Below are 18,162 nucleotides of genomic sequence, written 5' to 3'. Positions count from 1 at the left end.
AAAATCTAATATTATATTATTCTATTAATTTTATACAAAAATGTTATACAATAAATACGCCATTCAACTCGGGCGAGTCCAAAGAATCGTCGCGTGTGAAAAGAGTTCGCGTATCTTTTGCGGTTAAAGCAGGACAAATGGTTAAAATTATAGATTGTCGTCACTAAATAAAAATCAAAAATACAAGATATAGATCCACAGTCTAGTTATTACATTATTCTCTGTTCATTAGAATTGTTGAAAGAAGGAATACATTTTTAGTTAACTTCTGTTCTCTGCAATTTTCAATGAAAAAAAAAATTGCAGAGAACAAAAGTCGATGTGTAGTCATTGCAGAATATACGTTTTATAATAACCTTTATCATAACAATAAATTTTATATAACTTTTTCATCCGTGAAAATGTTCTGCTCGGCTTCGTTAAGGAGTTATTAACGAAAACGCGGGTCATTGAACAGTACATTGAAAATTTAAAAACATATTTATTTCAATTCTTCCGTAAATGACCATGGGATTTCGCGAGATTGGAAATAAAATAAAAATCACGTTCGCAACAAATGACGCGTTTATTTTATCGCGTTTTGTGTATAATCGCGTGGGTGGTCTATTTGCCCGTTGGCCGGACATGTCCGCGCTTATTAAAATCGAAAATTAAAGGATTACATGTTTACGGAGAGAGAAGAGCCATCGAGTCGTTCGGGCGAAATATTATTCAATATATTGCGAATTTTAATGCGAAATAAATATCGCCTGCGTTCGTTGAAAAATACAGAGACCAAATTTATTTCCCTTTTAAATCGTTTATGCGTTTCTAGATTTTCTAAATGCTTCTATAGTTTTGCGTTTGATCCATCCATTTTTAACACGAATCTATAAAATCCTCGGTCTTGTTAATCATTGTTCGTTTAGCCTGGGATGAATAATCCTTCAAAATATAATTTTTTAAATTCGATGCTCTCAATGGGCTGATACAAAAACCTTTTAAATTCCACGAATTTGAATGTGAAGATATTTAATCTCCCAAATCTAAAATAATGAGATGTAGGAAGGGCGGGGGGAGATGGAAAAAGATGAAGTGGAGGTGGAAGCACAGGGAAATTGAGGAAGTAAGGGAGTACAAGTACCTGGGATACGTGATAGCAAGGAATGGTGGACAGGAAGCGCAAGTGGAGGAAAGAGTGAGGAAAGGAGCAGCAATAATGGGGAAGGTGTGGGGGATAGGAAAAAGGAGGTTCGGCAAAGATTGGGGTAGGAGAGTATGGCTTTTTGACAAATTGGTATGGTCGGTAATAAGTTATGGGGTGGAAATCTGGGGATGGAAAGAGAGGGAAGGCATGGAAAGGCTACAGGAGAGATATTTAAGGTGGGTCCTGGGAGTGGAAAGGACAACGCCGGGATACATGGTGAGGGAGGAAATGCAAAGGGAATTATTGAGGGGAAAGGCAGGACTGAGGGCATGGGGATACGAGAAAAAATTAGCGGAAGGGAAAGGGGGAAAGCTGGCACGATTATGTTGGGAAGAAATAAGAAGAAGGGATAGGGTGGGAGGGGTAAGAGATGGGTGGGAAAAGGAGAGGTGGGAGTTCTTTAAGGAGAGGGGATGGTCGGGAGAGATAATGAATGAAATGATTGAGGAAGGAAGGGAGAAAATGAGCGAGGAAATAATTAAAAAGGAAAAGGAAAGACAAACAAAGGAAAGAAGGGGTAAGATAGAGGAGTCAAAGTCAAACAAGTGGTATGGGATGGTGAAAGGGGAGGGACTGCCGGGGTACCTTAAGAAAGGATAGGGGGAAAGTAGATGGAAAAGAGTGGCGAGATTTAGGTTAGGATGCGAGATGAGAGGAGAGTGGTACTGGATGAATGAAGAGTGGAAAGCGTGTAGAGTGTGCGGATGGGAGAATGAGACGTGGGAGCATGTGTGGGAAGTATGCATGAGGTTGGATGAGGAAAAAGGGTGGCAGGAGAGAATGTGGGAGGTGTTGGAAGATGAGGGAGGAGGTGAGGAATGGATGAGAAGAGTGGAAGAGTGGAGAGAGGGGAGAAAGGAAAAGAGAGGAGTGGGAGATGAGCGAACGGAAGGGGAGGTCCAAAGGGGGAAGGGGGGTAAATATAAGATTAGCAAATAAGGTCTTATGTATATACAATTTTCTCTCTCTGTCTCTCTACATAGCATTATATAGGTCATAAGCATAGATAAGTTATGTATAAGCTAGGTTAAGATATAAATATAAGGTCTATTGTAAATAAACTCTCTTTTCTAGCTATATAGTATATAAGTTTAGGTTATGCTAAGTATAAGTATAAGTTAGGTTAAGTTAGATTAAGATAGATAAGGATAAGTTAGGATAAGCGAAGATGGAAGGGCGGCGATAGAAGGAGATGGTGTAAAGGAAAAAGAATTGTAACCCTTAGGGGAGGCAAAATAAAAGTATATATATATTTAATCTCCCGATCAAGAGCTTTCGACAGAACGTAACGAATCCGATTTTACCGTTTCCATTCGCGGGATTGGCCAGCAGGGACACGGTAGGAATCAGTGTTAGGTGTGGCCAATAATTTCATTGTTACGTTTTCAGCGCCGTAAGGAAAAAATCGGATTGATACTCCGCGTTTTCCAGCTACACTGAAATTTTATCTTCGACTTTTCCTCGTTTTTCATTCTACATTACCCCCGGTTCTGCTTGGTAGCGTTCACGTTCGTGTCGGCCCCACCGCGTCAGCCCTTCGCCGTTGCGTCAGAGTAATAAGTTTCGGGAGCCACTGCTCGATCGCTGGTTGTTCAATCGGCTGCGAAATATCAGAAATTGTTACATGCTTCTCGTATGCTGATTTATTTTATTTCTGCCCCCATCGATTGGCTGCCTCGATTTTACAATCACTAAATAATATAAATCCGTTTCGAAGAGGATACGTTGAGCAACGGTATCCGCTTCGTATTTTCCGCATTTCGTCACAGGCGAGGAGAGGTGTTCTCACTTTTATTAGGTTCGCTGCTGATATTTTTCCAGCCACGCGGATCAGGGACAAACGATTTCTCGGGAAATAAAACGCCGCCCGTGGAAAGGGGAGAATTCTTTCGCGCGACAGGGGTGCGCACGGTTTTCAAGAGTCTCTTGCACAAAATCCGTGTTGCGGTGTGCACCACCAACCTGCTGTCAGTAAATACCACCCTTCTCTTCAATCGGAACAGGAGAACCCCCGGTGGTAAGAATATCTTCGCCAACCTGTGGTGTACCTTTCCAAAACTCGCTGGAGACCACGTATCGTCCCTTTGACAGCGAAACCGTATGCACGCGACGCCCTTTCTATCCCACCCCCGCGAACGTCAGAGATGAGGAAAGAGACCCGGGAATCAGATGCCGCAATCGAAATCCCACTGTGAAACGTAGACAAAGATCGATCCTGCTCAAATCCGGGAACCGAACCGTTGGTTTTCCCTGTCTGTTAACGCTGTACGTTTGATCGTTCGTGTATTTACACTTTTCTAATTACGATTTATCCCTCGACCGTCGCTCGTCACTCCGATTTAATATCTGACCAACTGCTACGACGATAGAACGCACGACCACGGAGAGAGAAATAATTTCGGCAATAGCCTTTTTCAGCTGTACCATTTTATCGAACGTGAAACGTCCTCGTACGAAATGTGAAAAACAAATGGTGACAAAAACGCGAAGAGTTTCTCTCGCATCGTATGTAATATCGAATGTCTACGCGGGGGATATTAATTTGATTTTTCTTGCACGAATGAAATCGCGATTGCCATACACGCGCGACAATTTCCGCGACCGACTCTGTGAATTCATTTGCGGAAAATCAAATAAGACAAACGAAAAGCAGATAAAACAAGATTATTTGCAGCGTTCGGAACGCGATCGTTGTTACACAGTTCGAATGAAATGGTATTTTGAAGGAGAAGCGACTTTTCGCGAGGAAGAACTTAATGAAATAATAAAAGAATGTCACTGTAGTCGAACGCGTTATTCCCGAAGTGTGCAAACGATTGGAATAAAATGAACAATTTACTGAAATAATATTTTCCTCTGCTTTTAGGGCGGAGCCTGTTATGAGGAATGCTCAGCGGTGCATTATGAAATACAAGGGGGCGTAAACAATTACCCTGAACAGTGAAGAATATTTTTATAATAGTATACTTTGCACGCTATGTAGAAAATGGTGAAAAATGTCAGGAGGAGTATTCGCTCGAGTGCAAACGGATGCTTCCAGGAAGATTCTAGTTAAAGGGACACTTTCTCGTCAGTATATTTATTTTCTTCGTTTCGCGTATGCTTTGGGTCGGAGTTTTCTTGCTAGGATAATGTAAGGGAATTGTGAGGAGTTTCTAACGGGTTCTTTATTGAAAGAAATTGCTTTTCTGTTTTAAGTTGCACCCCTTCTCGGCAGGGTCGTGGCTACTTTCACCGCGGCAGCACCTCCACTTCGATTTTTTTTCGTTATCGCATGTCGACCGGCCACGGTCGATAAATACCTAAGGCTGCCTCGCAACGTGCTGTATAGTATACATCGTCAATCTTGTGCTCATTTTTCCAGCAACATTGTCGAGCGACATTCTTTTTCATTCAGCCGTGACACGAACGGTGGGATGAAATATACTGGGGTTGCAATGCTACTTGGTTATTCCGTTTGCCCCCCCCCCCCCGCCACGCCCTATTTGATTATAGTTTCGTACCAATATTACAGCGTCGTGTAATGTCCATAATTATAGTGTCTGAAGACATACGGTCTGTCACAGTTCTATTCGGACACTTCTAAAATGGCAACTTTATAAAAATTGTACGAAACGACTTTGCCCTCTTCGAAATGTTAGAAGAATGAATATTCTGAAATAAAAGAATCTTTTATAAAAAAATTGCAATTGGTCGGAACCGAATTTTTAAAATTTTGCTATGCAAGTAATTTTCATTTTCTGTGTGTTTTCTCTCGTACAAAAGAACTTTTAGTATTTTCCCCGCAATTCTTTCGAAATTTCTTTTTCCCTTCGCGTAGTAAACTAATTCATCCAGAAAAATCTTACGGTTCGGTATGACGAACTGACTCTTTAGTAATTGAAAGAGCGTCTAAAAGAGTAATTTAATTATAATTTATCAACGCGTAATTCGGTTCGCGATAATATCGGAAATACTCGAAAACTTTCGATAGCCAAAAAGATTATTCCTAATCGTGGGATGTTTTCCCGATATCGGAGCCCGGACTATGCCCCGAAAGAAATTCCGATAGTTATTATTCAATCAAACTTGCCGCAGATTTTTTCATTACAGGACATTGGAATGCCTCTGGCGATGGTGGATTTTTTTTTCCGTCTAACCGTTCAATCTATTTCGGTGCATAGTGTAATGGAATGCCCACTGCGTAGGAATTGCAAAATAAAAATTCGCCGAGATAAATTACAGCGGTTTTGCAACGGCCTGGTAGCTATATTATATTTTACGGGGAACACAGTTTTTAATTGAAGCAATTATATTCATCCTTAGACAGCTACATGTTATATAACTCCTCCATTTTGCAATTTTACGTAAAAACAAAAATATGAGAATAAAGCTAAAATGTTGCTTAATATTCTCTAAAAGAATGTCTTTTGTTTACAGTATCTTTGTACGCGAGAGAAAAATGTTAGATTCACTCGATTTTATGAGGTCTACGAGGTTGCATATACCCTTAAGTTAAAGAGAACTATTTTAGTGAGATTGATGGCAACAGTAATAGAGAACCAACACTTTGCATACACACACCCGCGGTGAATAGGTCAGTGCTGATTACTGGCTGCAACTTTGTTAACCGTTGAGTGACTTAAACGCAGGTGCTCTGTCATCGAATCAACTCAAGTGCAACCTACATTGCCGATGGTCAACTAAAAATCGTTAGAATTGCTGCACAGAATACAAGACTGTTTGTAAATATTATATCAAGGACAAGTTGTAAGTAGTTTGCAGCAAAAGACAAACACCTCGAGGGCCTGTCTCCATCTTTTACAACTGATAATCAGAAGCTACGGCAGCCGCGCGGCCTAGATGCATTTGTTATTCCGTCTTCGCTACACTGTACGGACTTGTTGCTCACCTATAACACGCGCTAATAACCATAATTTAAACTTTACCTACTCATTTTTTCCATAAACGGATAAAACCCGGAGTGTGGTGGTTGCTTTAGAAGTGACATCATTTGAAACATTATTTCAAATAAAATATTAGTTTATTTTATAATTATTTCAGATAATTGCTAACTTAACAATTACCTTACCACGCAAAACCGCACACAGCTTTATACACAAGCGAGAGAGAGAGAGAGAGAGAGAGAGAGAGAGAGAGAGATATCTTGTCGACTTTCCATAAAATAGGATAAAAGTAACAATATAAAAATAAAATAACCAACGCCAGAAATACAATAACTTAACCTACAATAAGTTACATTATGCAACTTATCACAGAAAAAATAATAATACACAGCAAACCTGTCTTTTCTCTCTCTCTCACACACTCACACACACCTCCGCCCCCTTCCCTAACCTCATCGATCGACTCTTCCAATCATATTCTCCCACCATTCGCCCACCTTCCTCAACCATTCCTCCCCTTCCCCCTCGACCCGAGCACTGCCCAAACCATCCCCTGCCATCCTCTTCCGTCATCCCCTCCCATACACATTTCCCATACGTGTTCAATAACATAATTAGTTTATTTTATAATTGTTTGAGATAATTGTGAAGTTATTTTTCAAAATTATATCTGGTGCCCAGATTGTCGCGTTTGAGTATACTTTATGCCGACCCTCTTTTGACATATTTGAAATAAAGAAATATAAATATTGAAATAATATAATACTTGAAATTGCTAATGTATCAAATGAATCAATACTATTTTTATCTGCAAACAGGAATATGGAAATAAAGGTGGGAAATAAATTATTTCGAATAGCTATTTCTTCTTTTAACTAAAATTTTTCAAGGTCTGCCTAAGGGTCAGTATAGTGAGCTCAAAGTTTCGGGACGAATAACAGTGAAAAGAAAAATCATTAGCTTATGGCAGATGTGGAAAAATGGAAGTGTCTTGATTCGAGAATTTCTGTTTCCCAAGGGCTTTAGTACAGTGATCCCAAAATTTGGGAATGAGTGATAACCAATGGTAAAATCATTAGCTTACGAAAACTGTGTTATTTTATATTTACGGACACTAGGTTGTTCGAATTGGGCAGGAAACGGCAGTAATCGGACACTTTCGAAAAGACGATAACACTCATTGGGCTTCAATTTTTTCGAGACATTAAATTAGTTTCTTAGCTGATGTAAACAATTTTTTTGAAAAATTTATGTCAACCGCGGAGAAAATTTGTTGTCACATTTTTTAATTTTGCACATCATGGGTGAAGCTGAACCCAAAGAGGGTACTCTGGCCCTCAATGTCAGCCGAAGGGTGGCTTTCCGAGGCACATGTCGGCCTACCAGCTACCGCTCCGACCGCTTTGTCTTCCCGTTTGTCGCGACCAACTCGCGTCGGAATTCGATTCCACGAAGGGGTTAGGGTGACCCGACCAACGAACGAACACTGTTGAAGTTATTATTGGCAAATCGATATTTACTGAGGGCTCTTTCCGCAATAAGGCCGTGTCAGAATTAAACCGCGGTTGTAATTACATAAATATCGGTTGTAAACGCCACAGCCGAGTAATCGAATTCAGGCTCAATTAAAAGCACCGCGCATGGACGACACCACACCAACGTCAACGCGTTTGCATTATGGGATTTTACGCATTTATAACGAAAATGAATCGATCGAATAGATAACTTTTTGAAAATTATTTTCAGCTTCTCATTGTTACGGAGTGTTTTGGATCTTCGTTGGGTTCCGTAACGAGGAACCTTTAACTTACGATCCGAATGATTTGAGAAATAAAATGTGATTTGTGGGAGAGCTAACTGATTTATTATTGTTACCACTGCGATTCTCGGAAAAGAGAGCGAGGGCTCGACGGATTGCCGTGTATATTGACGCGGCTCTCTCCCCTCGCCACGCACCCCAAACTACCCTTGCCACCCGAAGTGTGCGTGGTGAGAGGGAGACGAACCGCGACGACGGCCGAGTCCTCAATACAAACAAAGTTCGGCAGTCGCTAATTTGCTGTGTGTGCGTGCCGACGCACAGCGGCACCGAACAGCTGATTGCTCGAACACTGAGAAAAGAAATAAATTTCAATGTAGCTTCCAAGGCTTGAAAATTTTTATTTTGCATAAAAATCACTGAGCAACAGTTCCTTTAATTTTTCTAAATCGACGATGTCAAAAGAAGTGTGCATAAACGTTCGGAAGAATATATGTAATATTAACAATCCCAGAATTATAAAAATTAAAATAAGAAAATTGGATTTACACTGAACGACTTTCGAGCCCTTCACGCGTCGTTCAAATTGTGAATGCGTGCACCTACGTATCTGCAACAGCACTGATAATAATAATTCGATAATTTTCTTCTTCGTTTCTCCTCTTTTTGATGGGAACGAATCGGTGTATTGGTCCGGTGCAGTTAGGTGGACTTTAGGTTAGGTTAGGTGGTCTTTGTTCGCTGAAAATACGTCGACGGAAATTGCCGTATTTCCCGCGTCTTCTTCCCGAAGCGCGTAGTTCGGCGAATATTTATAGTGCTCGGGCGCATCAGGATGGCTGAATTATTTGTTGCAGTCGGGCTTTTTCCTTCCGTTCGACCGTTCTGTTAATTGCGCTGGTGACGCTTGAGCAGCGTCCGGAGAACATTTTTTAATTAAACCTGCTAATGGGGACCAGCACATGGCTGAGGAAGACACGTTATTTAAAATCCATTAACGACCCCCAGTACGAGGTAACCGATGCGTCAAGCACAATACCCGTCGCGCATCCTTGCAACGAAGCCCTTGAGAACCACCATTTTGCGGGTCACTGGTCAAACCAGACTGGAACGCTTTTTGAGGTTTTTGTCACATTTTTTGCTCTGTATTATCGATATCATGAATTCTGACGGCGGAAACGTGCTTCAAGTTTTTCGCTTTATTTCGCAGAGAATCAGGACAAAATATAGCTCAATTTGTAGCAGGTGATATTATCTAGCGCGCGCTACTCTCGACTTTTTGGCCTACTACTAATGCTTATATTAATATTACCAAATATCTGCATAATCTCGTCAGCTCACGATCAGCGCGCGCTAGACTGAACCTTCCTCTTTCAAAGAAGCGCTTTCCCAGCGAAAAATATTCTCATATAAGGACGAAAAGTTGAGGCACGTAAAACCATTTTTCGCCTATTTTTGTCGGTAATGTGGTCACTGTACCTTATCGCGAATCTGCGGAGTCTTGGCTCTTAAATGCAATGTAGTTTGGCGAGCAAGCAGAGGTAATTGAATTCCCTTAACGAAGGAGAGAGGAAGAAAGAGAGAAAGAGAAAGAGTAATTCGAATAAAACACAAGGAAAGGGAGAAATGTCATTCCACTATTTCAATTACGAGATGGTAAGACCAAATTGGCGTATCTGTTACAATTTATCTTTGATTCATTATACTGGCGACGGTCTGCGCGCACAGAGGAAATCGAAGGTACATTTCCGGGACAAAGGGCATCGGCTATTTCGTTGAAGGGTTCGAGAACGAGGTCGTTGCGTTAAGAACGGAAAAACTGCATAGAACAAAGCGAAATGGCACTCGTCGCAACAACTCAATTTTCACGGGACATTATGCAACACGCGTCAAAGGAAAAGTCGGGTAAGCGGTTGACAAAGGGACGAATAAATCCGCCTTGATCTTGGAGGCGTTTATGCGTGACTTTAGATAGCCGTGTTAGGGAGCATAAGAACGTGGTTAGGATCTTTTCCAGCTGAACGAGCCGCAATCACGCTCTTAGGATCTCTCGTGTCCGAGCACGTGTCCTGTGCGAACTTCTCGCCTCTTCGATGTCGAAAGTTTTCCATTTCCCGAGGGTTCGCGGGGATATAATTTAACTGCGATTGCTTGACAGTGTGGTTACATAGCTGGTTGTGGAAGAGAAAGTTGTTACCTCGGGATAACGAAAATGGCGATACTCCTAGTAGGCAAATAATAAAATAAAATTTATTAAAATTTAGAACCAGCGAGGTTCTCAGGCAGTCGTTATTACATTTTTTGTCCATCGATTTTAAATAGAACACGCGCCATTTTGTTCCAACGCGAACTCCTTTTGGAAGATTTTTACTGCAACAGGAATTTAATCCCGTTAAATTATTGAGAATCGTCAATCCATAGCCTACGGCTTATCTGGAATATCAGTATAACGAGCAACGACGTGAGCGCATATTTCGTTCTAGCTAATTGTATTTGCCAATAAACATCGACGGTATATTAATTACATGTTCGTCATGCATTCGAACGATTTGTTAGCATTTCTCCATATGAAAGTTTGGGATGATCAAAAGGAGGGCCCGCTCCAGCGGTTACGAAGCCTCGGGCAAAAAAACAAATTGCAAACTTACAGCCAAAATTGCGCCCCTAAATTTTGGCGCCCCGGGCAAGTGCCCGGGTTGTCCCGCGCACCCCCCACCCCCCCCCCTAAAGCGGGCACAGGCAATAGTCATTACGAGGTTACAATCGGTTTGTAGAAATGGAAATTAAGAAACGGAATGAAGTGCGTTCAGCATCCCTGATATGTGGAAAATTCGATCCGCGGATATTGAAGCGCGTTTCCGGTTCGACTACCGTTCGCAATGCCTCTTTCTCTGTAATCGTGACTGATTAAACAAACTTTATTACACGTTGATGGCCTGCTGGCTAATTTCACTCGCAGTCTATCCGCGCAGAGCCGGACAGAGGGTCTTGCTGATCGATTCGCGGATATTAAAATGCGAGACCATGAACGATGCTTTTCATCCCTCAGCAGCCAGTACTTACAAGCTTGTGTACGAGCGCAATTAAGAGATTGCTGTTCCTTGGGACCGTATTGAATTTACTGTAATTAAATTGTGAACCTTTACACATTTATAGTGTGAGAAGATCTTCGAAAATTTCTAAAATTCAGAGTAAATTGATTGGACCTTGCAACATGAAATTGGCATCATGACTTTGTCAGCGCTTGCGGCCATTTTGTTGTACGTTTGATGAATTAGTCTGCGCTGACCTGCCGAGCGGTATTGACGCGTCGTTAGCGGAAATGAAATAATTATGTAATTATGTAATTTGTCACAGACTTATCCACTAACGACACGTCAATACCTAACAGGTCATCACAGCAACCACTGACATAGTCATGTTGCCAAATTTAGAAAACTAATAAGACATTCAAAATATCGGTATGTTCGCGTTAATTCGCACACTGCTGTATTTTAGTCATCTACAAGTCTAGTTACAAGTCAGCGAAAAAATTGGACAACAAATGACCAGAGTGTTGTAAAATCACGATTTTATATACTTGAATAAAACTAAAATGTCCGTTTATTGACAAGTCGCATCGATAGAATGCAGATAGAATTTTTTTTGTGCAGAGTTCTCGCCGGTCCGCAAACTTACAAATCAATTAATCCGATCTCGGTGGAATCGACTAATTGTCTCATCAGCCTCTGTTGCTTGTATAAAGTGCATAACGAGCGATCATTCAATTTCCCAGTGAACGAGACTCGCCCCTCTCGGTTTCGCAGTTTCATAACTATTGTTTCCCGGGCGGGCTTTGTCAATTTCGCGCGCCGCTGGGTGAACCCATGTCTGTTAACTTTGAATGAACATCATTTTATCTCTGTTCATCTTCCCTTTTCTCTTTCTAGTATTTTGTAATACAAAGTGATTTCTCTATATATGTCGCCAAGGCCTGCATGATACTTGACGCTGGCAAGACCTGTCACATATATCGAGAATTCACTGTATTACGATTTTATCTCTGTCGTTAACTTGGACTAACACGTCGGTCACATGCTAGTGACGTGATATTTCTTTATCGAACTTCAAAATCAATATTTATTACCACCTACAATTTTCTTTCGATGTAAGACGATTGGTCGGGACTTTCGAAATTTTTAGGTGCATCGCCTGAAACGTTTGCTTTTACTGTGGTTATTATTGCATTTTATTTTGACGGCGAAAATGTGACCGGGTCCGAATGGCTCTCGAGTGGCTTTCAAGAGGATGCAGTGACGCACGAACGAACACGAAATTGTCATTCCACGCTGGAACATTTCTACAGAGAGAAAATCGTGTTATTCCCGTCAACACCGCGTAGCTGCTGAGTGAGAGAAATCAATTCCGTGTTTTGACAGCAGGTTCTTCAGCAACTCAATTGCTTTATTTTATATCGTTATTTAAGTACCAGACGCATGAATACCCATTCGAGTGTTTTGTTTTGATAAACGTATCGTAAACATATTGAAATATATTTATTGAACGATCTTCCGTGAATGCGTTTGCGCAGTCTGTCGACGCTCGTGAATTATACAATTTTTAATCTTTAGGCCTCTAGTTCCAGTGTCTATTCACGCGCTTTTTAGACAAATGAAGATTTGAGAACATTGTTTAGACTCGTTTCAACGGGTCCCGCCGTTTTAGTGTTATTTTACGTAATTTTTAAACAGATCGATATTTGGGAACGTTTAAGGGATTAAATTGTCCATTAAAAAATATTCTTCTTGACAATTTTCGTGTAGAACGAATTGCTTCCGCTAACTCTTGAAATGACGTAGCACACGGGAGCCCAGGTTCCAATTTCAAGAATGCAAAAATTTTGCAGGAAGTTAAAATTGCCTGTCGATCCATCTCGATCACGATTTCTGGGTCACAGATTACAATTATTCGATGTGTCCGTTCCCCGTTTCTTCGAAATAGTCAGGATTCCTTAATCCAACCCACCCCCGTTGGTGATCGCGCGAGCAGCGTGTATGTACGTTGCTTCTTTCTTCTCGTCGTTCATACACCCGAGGGCTGTCTTCTATTCATTTTCGCCACTATCTTGTTCGTTCGATTGTTGTTAATTTTGCCCGGCTTGTTTCCGGACGACTGCACGGTGCATCAAATTGAGAATTTAATTCGCGTCGGAAGATACAGGGGTGCGGACCCCTTTGTTTGTCCTCTCCCTATTGATCGCATCCATTCAGCCTTCGAGGACACGTGTCGCCCTTCGGTTTTCGACCAGCGCCCGCTGGCATGTTTTTGCCTATCATTTGTCGGCGTACTTCGTGTCTCATCTTTTTAATCCGGCCCTTGATTCAGAGTAGACGTTTATTAACTGGACAAAATCGATTCCTGACCGTTTTGTTGTAAAAAATTATTTCGATAATATCTTATTAAATATATTAGATTTAGAACATATGAAAGTAGTATCTAGACACTATTTTTTCATAATAAAACTATTCTAAGTGTGTGCAATAAAAGCTCTGCGTACAGTTAATTTCAACCACGATCCTAACCTCCTTTAACAGGTTATGGGCCCAGAGCAGAAAGAAGGAAATTAACGAAATACGCAACTTGACCTATACGGCTACGCGACGCGCAAAAATTGCGAAAAGTGACGCCAGAGATCGATCGAAGATCTGTTCTCGCGTACAGTTCCGTGAATCGATAAGTGAATGCAAATCGTCGCGAACGCGTATACACGTGCCAACGAAAAACAAAGTGACGCCGTGCCGCCAGTGAACGATCGAATAAGAAAAATGGCATTTTCGAACACCGTGAGGTTAGAAGTGCTAACACGTGAAAACTACGACACTTGGAAAATTCAAGCACGAGCTGTCTTGACGCAAAGTGACCTTTGGGAATATGTGTGTGGCGAAAGCGAGCCCCCCGTCGTAGGTGGAGAAGGCGATGCCCTCCGAGCATCGCAGCAAGCGCACAAAGCATGTTACGTCCTCCGACTCCCTTTGGGATTGATCAGAAGCCGTTAGAGCCGAAAACGGACGAGCGGTAACCCGGTCTCGAGGCGGGGATCGCTTGGTATCGCTTATGGAGAAGGGTTGAAAACCCGTGTCGTAAGGAGAGGGAAGGTGCTGCAGGTTCTAGGTTATTTCGCTAAATAAATTGATTTTGAAACGATTTTGTAGCAGGAGTAACGAAAACAACGTATATATATTCTTTGGAATAATGAAAGTTTTACAAAAATAATAAATATAACGGAGAGTGAGAATATAAACAATAATAGGAAACGAGATATAAATGTAACTGTAGCTATGGATAAATATTAACGCTTGCTAGGGGGCTGGGGGAACAATTTGTTCGCGTAAAAGGTGAAGCGGGGATCTGTCTCGGTGATTTTGAAAAACTCTGGAAAACTCGGATAGCAAGGGGTGAGAGGGATGAGTTTCCAGTGCGGGGAGGGGAGTGGGTTGGGCGATGATCCGGTTTCCAGCTGCTGGGCTCGTCTCTGGATTTTGAAGCGGCGGTTCTCCTGAACCTTCCGTCCTGCCCTCCGAATCTTCTTGGTTCTCGTGGGTGGTCCTGGTGGTCCGGTATCCTTCTTCGCGGAGGTGGTTTTCATTGGTGGGGGTTTAGGCGGAAATGAGGAAACTCGTGCTAAACGTTCTTGCACTGAGTAGGAAGGTGTGGGCAGACAGTGCTAAGCGTTCTTGCACGGTGTCTGGGGTTTCACTTTTAAGCCAAGTACTTGTTGGAGTGAATTCCGATTTTCCTGTTTTTTTCCGGGGGAGGTATATCCGTCAGAGCATACTTTTGACTTCGAGAAAGTCTTCGTCTCAAGTAGCATCTGACGGATATTTCCGGAACTGTTGTACGGGGTGTTTATTGAGGGTGGGTTTTTTGCAGGCTAATTGATGTGCGGGCGCATCGCCTTGGGTTTTCCCTGTGCGTGAGAGAGAGAGGGGGAGCGCTAGGCTTATGCTGGCCGTCCGTGCGAGGGAGAGAGAGCGCGCCGCTGCAGGATCTACCTGTGCGTGCGGCGGAGATAGGGGGAAAGCGTACGATTCTGCAAAGGGAGCGGGCACGTGCACATGTGTTAATGCATGGGAACGTGACAAGCATGGCTGAGACAGGATGGAAGAGCTATGTCGGATCTGATACTTTCGATAAATCCATCCGAATTAAAACAGATTCGCGGCTGCAACACATCAAGAGAAGTGTGGGAAAAATTGGAATCCGTCTACGCTTCGAAGGGACCTGCACGTAAAGCGACATTACTCAAAAAATTAACCCTGCACAAAATGCAGGAAGGCGGGGATATTCGAGAACATACGACTGTATTCTTTGACGTAGTCGATAAATTGCAAGCAATGGGCATAAACATCAATGGTGAGTTGCTATCAATGATGCTATTATATAGTTTGCCCGACAGCTTCGACAACTTCCGGTGCGCGATCGAGACGCGCGACGATGTACCAGATGCTGAATCGCTACGGGTAAAAATCATCGAGGAAAGCGACGCACGAAAGCAGAAAACGACCGGAAACGAATCCAACGCCGTGTTTGTCAAGAATTACCGATGCAGAGGAAAACCATCGAAAAATGCAGAGGAAATCCATCGAAAAACCAGCGGAAAACCGAACGAAGGTAAATCATCCCCTGAAGATAGAATATATTCCAACAGAGGACATGGTCGCCGACGTACTTACAATAGCTCTCTCAGGACCAAAGCACCATAAGTGCATGAGCGAACTCGGCGTAATGCCTCTCAAAAATGCAATGTCATGCACTCCCTTCAGGAATCATAACATCGAGGGAGAGTGTTAGCACAGCCGAGGTATAGGAGTAGACCAATCACCCAATGTATTTTTCTGTCTCACGCTCGGGGGGCTCTAGAGCCCCCGTACCATTCGGTGTCACATCCTACCGTATTATCCAGAATTAATATTGTCGAACCGATATTCTACAATGGCCCTGATGCTGATATAATTTTAAATCTCATGTCGAGGATTCATATGATGAATGAAACAAAAGAATGTTGTTTCCTCTTAATTCCATTACGGCTGACACGCGAGTGCATCGAAGGAGACGTAATGTAATAATAATAATAATAACGTAACGTTTCCGGCTGACAATATTTTGGTCCCGGATCGAATCCCGCATGGAATGATTTTTTTTTTTTTTTGTTAAACACTTTTTTCTTGTTCTTTCTACTACGTCAGTCTTCTTTCCTGTGCAATTACAACTACAACAGTGTAATAACATAATTATAAGAAACTAAATTAGTTCAATATTAGCCAAAAGTAAGAACGTAGTTTAAATTTAATTTTAAAAAATACGACGTTGATATCACTAATTTCATTTGACTATTTAATAGCTACCTATTCAATCTACTTCTGATATTGCTTTTCATTTGCAGCATATATATTCTAATAAATTTAATTATTTGGGATTGATAAAAGATTGAACAACAATATTTATAATAACTAGTTTTGAACATTTTTTAAGGGTAATTAAATTTAAAAAACAAAAAGAATGATTTAAAAATACAAAATATATTTCAGTGCATACCATTAAATCCGATTCTTTTTAATTTTTTCAGTTTAAATTTCACTTTGATATCTTTTTTAGTTCAAAAGTTATAGCAAAATATGCGCCTCGCCGAACCGGGAATCGATTGCGGCTCAGGCGCTCGAAACTTCGGTAACGTGAATTCGGCGGAACGCGTCGAACAGTCGAGCTGGCATCTCACACGGACAGAATAGAGGTACGCTTGCGTGTAGCGCGTGCGTAGTAGGAGCAACATAAAGCTGCGTACAGATCTGAACATTTCGACGAACATTGCGCCGAACAGCGAACGAAACGCAAAGTCGACATTCATTTCGGCGCGATTTTGCGTTTCGGACGCTGTTCGGCGCGCCGTTTGGCGCGATGTTCGGCGCAATGTTCGTCGAAACGTTCAGGTTTGTACGAGGCCTTTGATGTATGTCGAAAAACCGACAAGCGATGGATCGACCGCGCGCACGAACGCAAACGGGTGAGCCTCGCACAAACCTGAACATTTCAACGAACATCGCGCCGAAATGAATGTCGACTTTGCGTTTCGTTCGCTGTTCGGCGCGCTGTACGGCGCAATGTTCGTCGTAATGTTCAGGTCTGTACGCAGCTTAAGGAGACGTACTGTTGCCTTCGTCGTTTATTTTCTCACTACAAACGTGAAAGAAAATAATGCAACTACGTTCTCAGTCAGTAGTGAAATAGATTGACATCTTGCAAAAAAGATCAACTACATAATTATTGATTTATTAATTCTTAACTCTTTCGAATTTTACAACTAATATTAATTGATATTTTGGATGATTCTTTAAAGCTAAAGTTTATGTTTTTTAAATGAAATATACATGAAAGTATATAGTAAATTTCAATTTGTAGCCATGCGTAAGGATTTAATCAGGATATGCTGGATAAAAGAATTTATTTTTGGGTTAGGAACAGGGGTACAGGAAAGTGAGGTATATGTATAAATTCATTCAATTGCTCGCATTATAAATCACAATCATGCAAACTTTCTCTCATCACACGTATACTCTAGCTAGGTTCCGTGGTATTTTCGCAACCGATCCGAAGATGCTCTGTCCTCTCTCGCTCGACAAGGCGTCCAGGTATTATCGCCGTACTCTCCTTGTCGAGACGAGCGGCCAGGAACACTCTTCCGTTCCCTCTCGGCAGGCGTCCAGGTATTGTCGCCGTACTCTCCTGCCGAGCCCTGGGCGGCCAGGAGTTGACCCGTTCTCTCTCGTTCGACAGGCGTCCAGGTATTATCGCCGTACTCTCCATGTCGAACGAGCGACCAGGAACAGACTCCCGTCCTCTCCCGTTCTCCCGACAGGCGTCCAGGTATTATCACCGTACTCTCCTGCCGGCGTGCTAATGCTAACCAAGAGCGGCCGTGGTCCTTACCTCGTCCTCTCTCTCGGAATAGCAAATAGGCCGAGTCCCTCCGTGATCCCTCTATTTATATAAATTCGTTGCTATCCGCGAACGTGAAATCAACACCCGGTCGTTAAGCGTGATTCGACTTTTCGAGCGCTCCCCTCGCGTCGCTTCCCCGCGTGATTGCCTACAAACTCCCTTCGCGAAACTTCTAGAAGCTTGTCGTTCCGCGTTTTGTTTTACTTTTCCGTCTCGAATTTTCTATACATGCTACAAATTTAATTTCTTTTTCAAGTTCAGTTACAAAATATATTCAAAATGGTTGCGTATTAATAGTGTTAAAAAATTGTAGAAATGCGAATAATAATTATACGTATGGAGAATTGTTATTTACG

Source organism: Halictus rubicundus, chromosome 13, assembly GCF_050948215.1.
Source record: "Halictus rubicundus isolate RS-2024b chromosome 13, iyHalRubi1_principal, whole genome shotgun sequence".
NCBI lineage: Eukaryota > Metazoa > Arthropoda > Insecta > Hymenoptera > Halictidae > Halictus > Halictus rubicundus.
Note: the sequence above shows the minus strand (reverse complement) of the source record.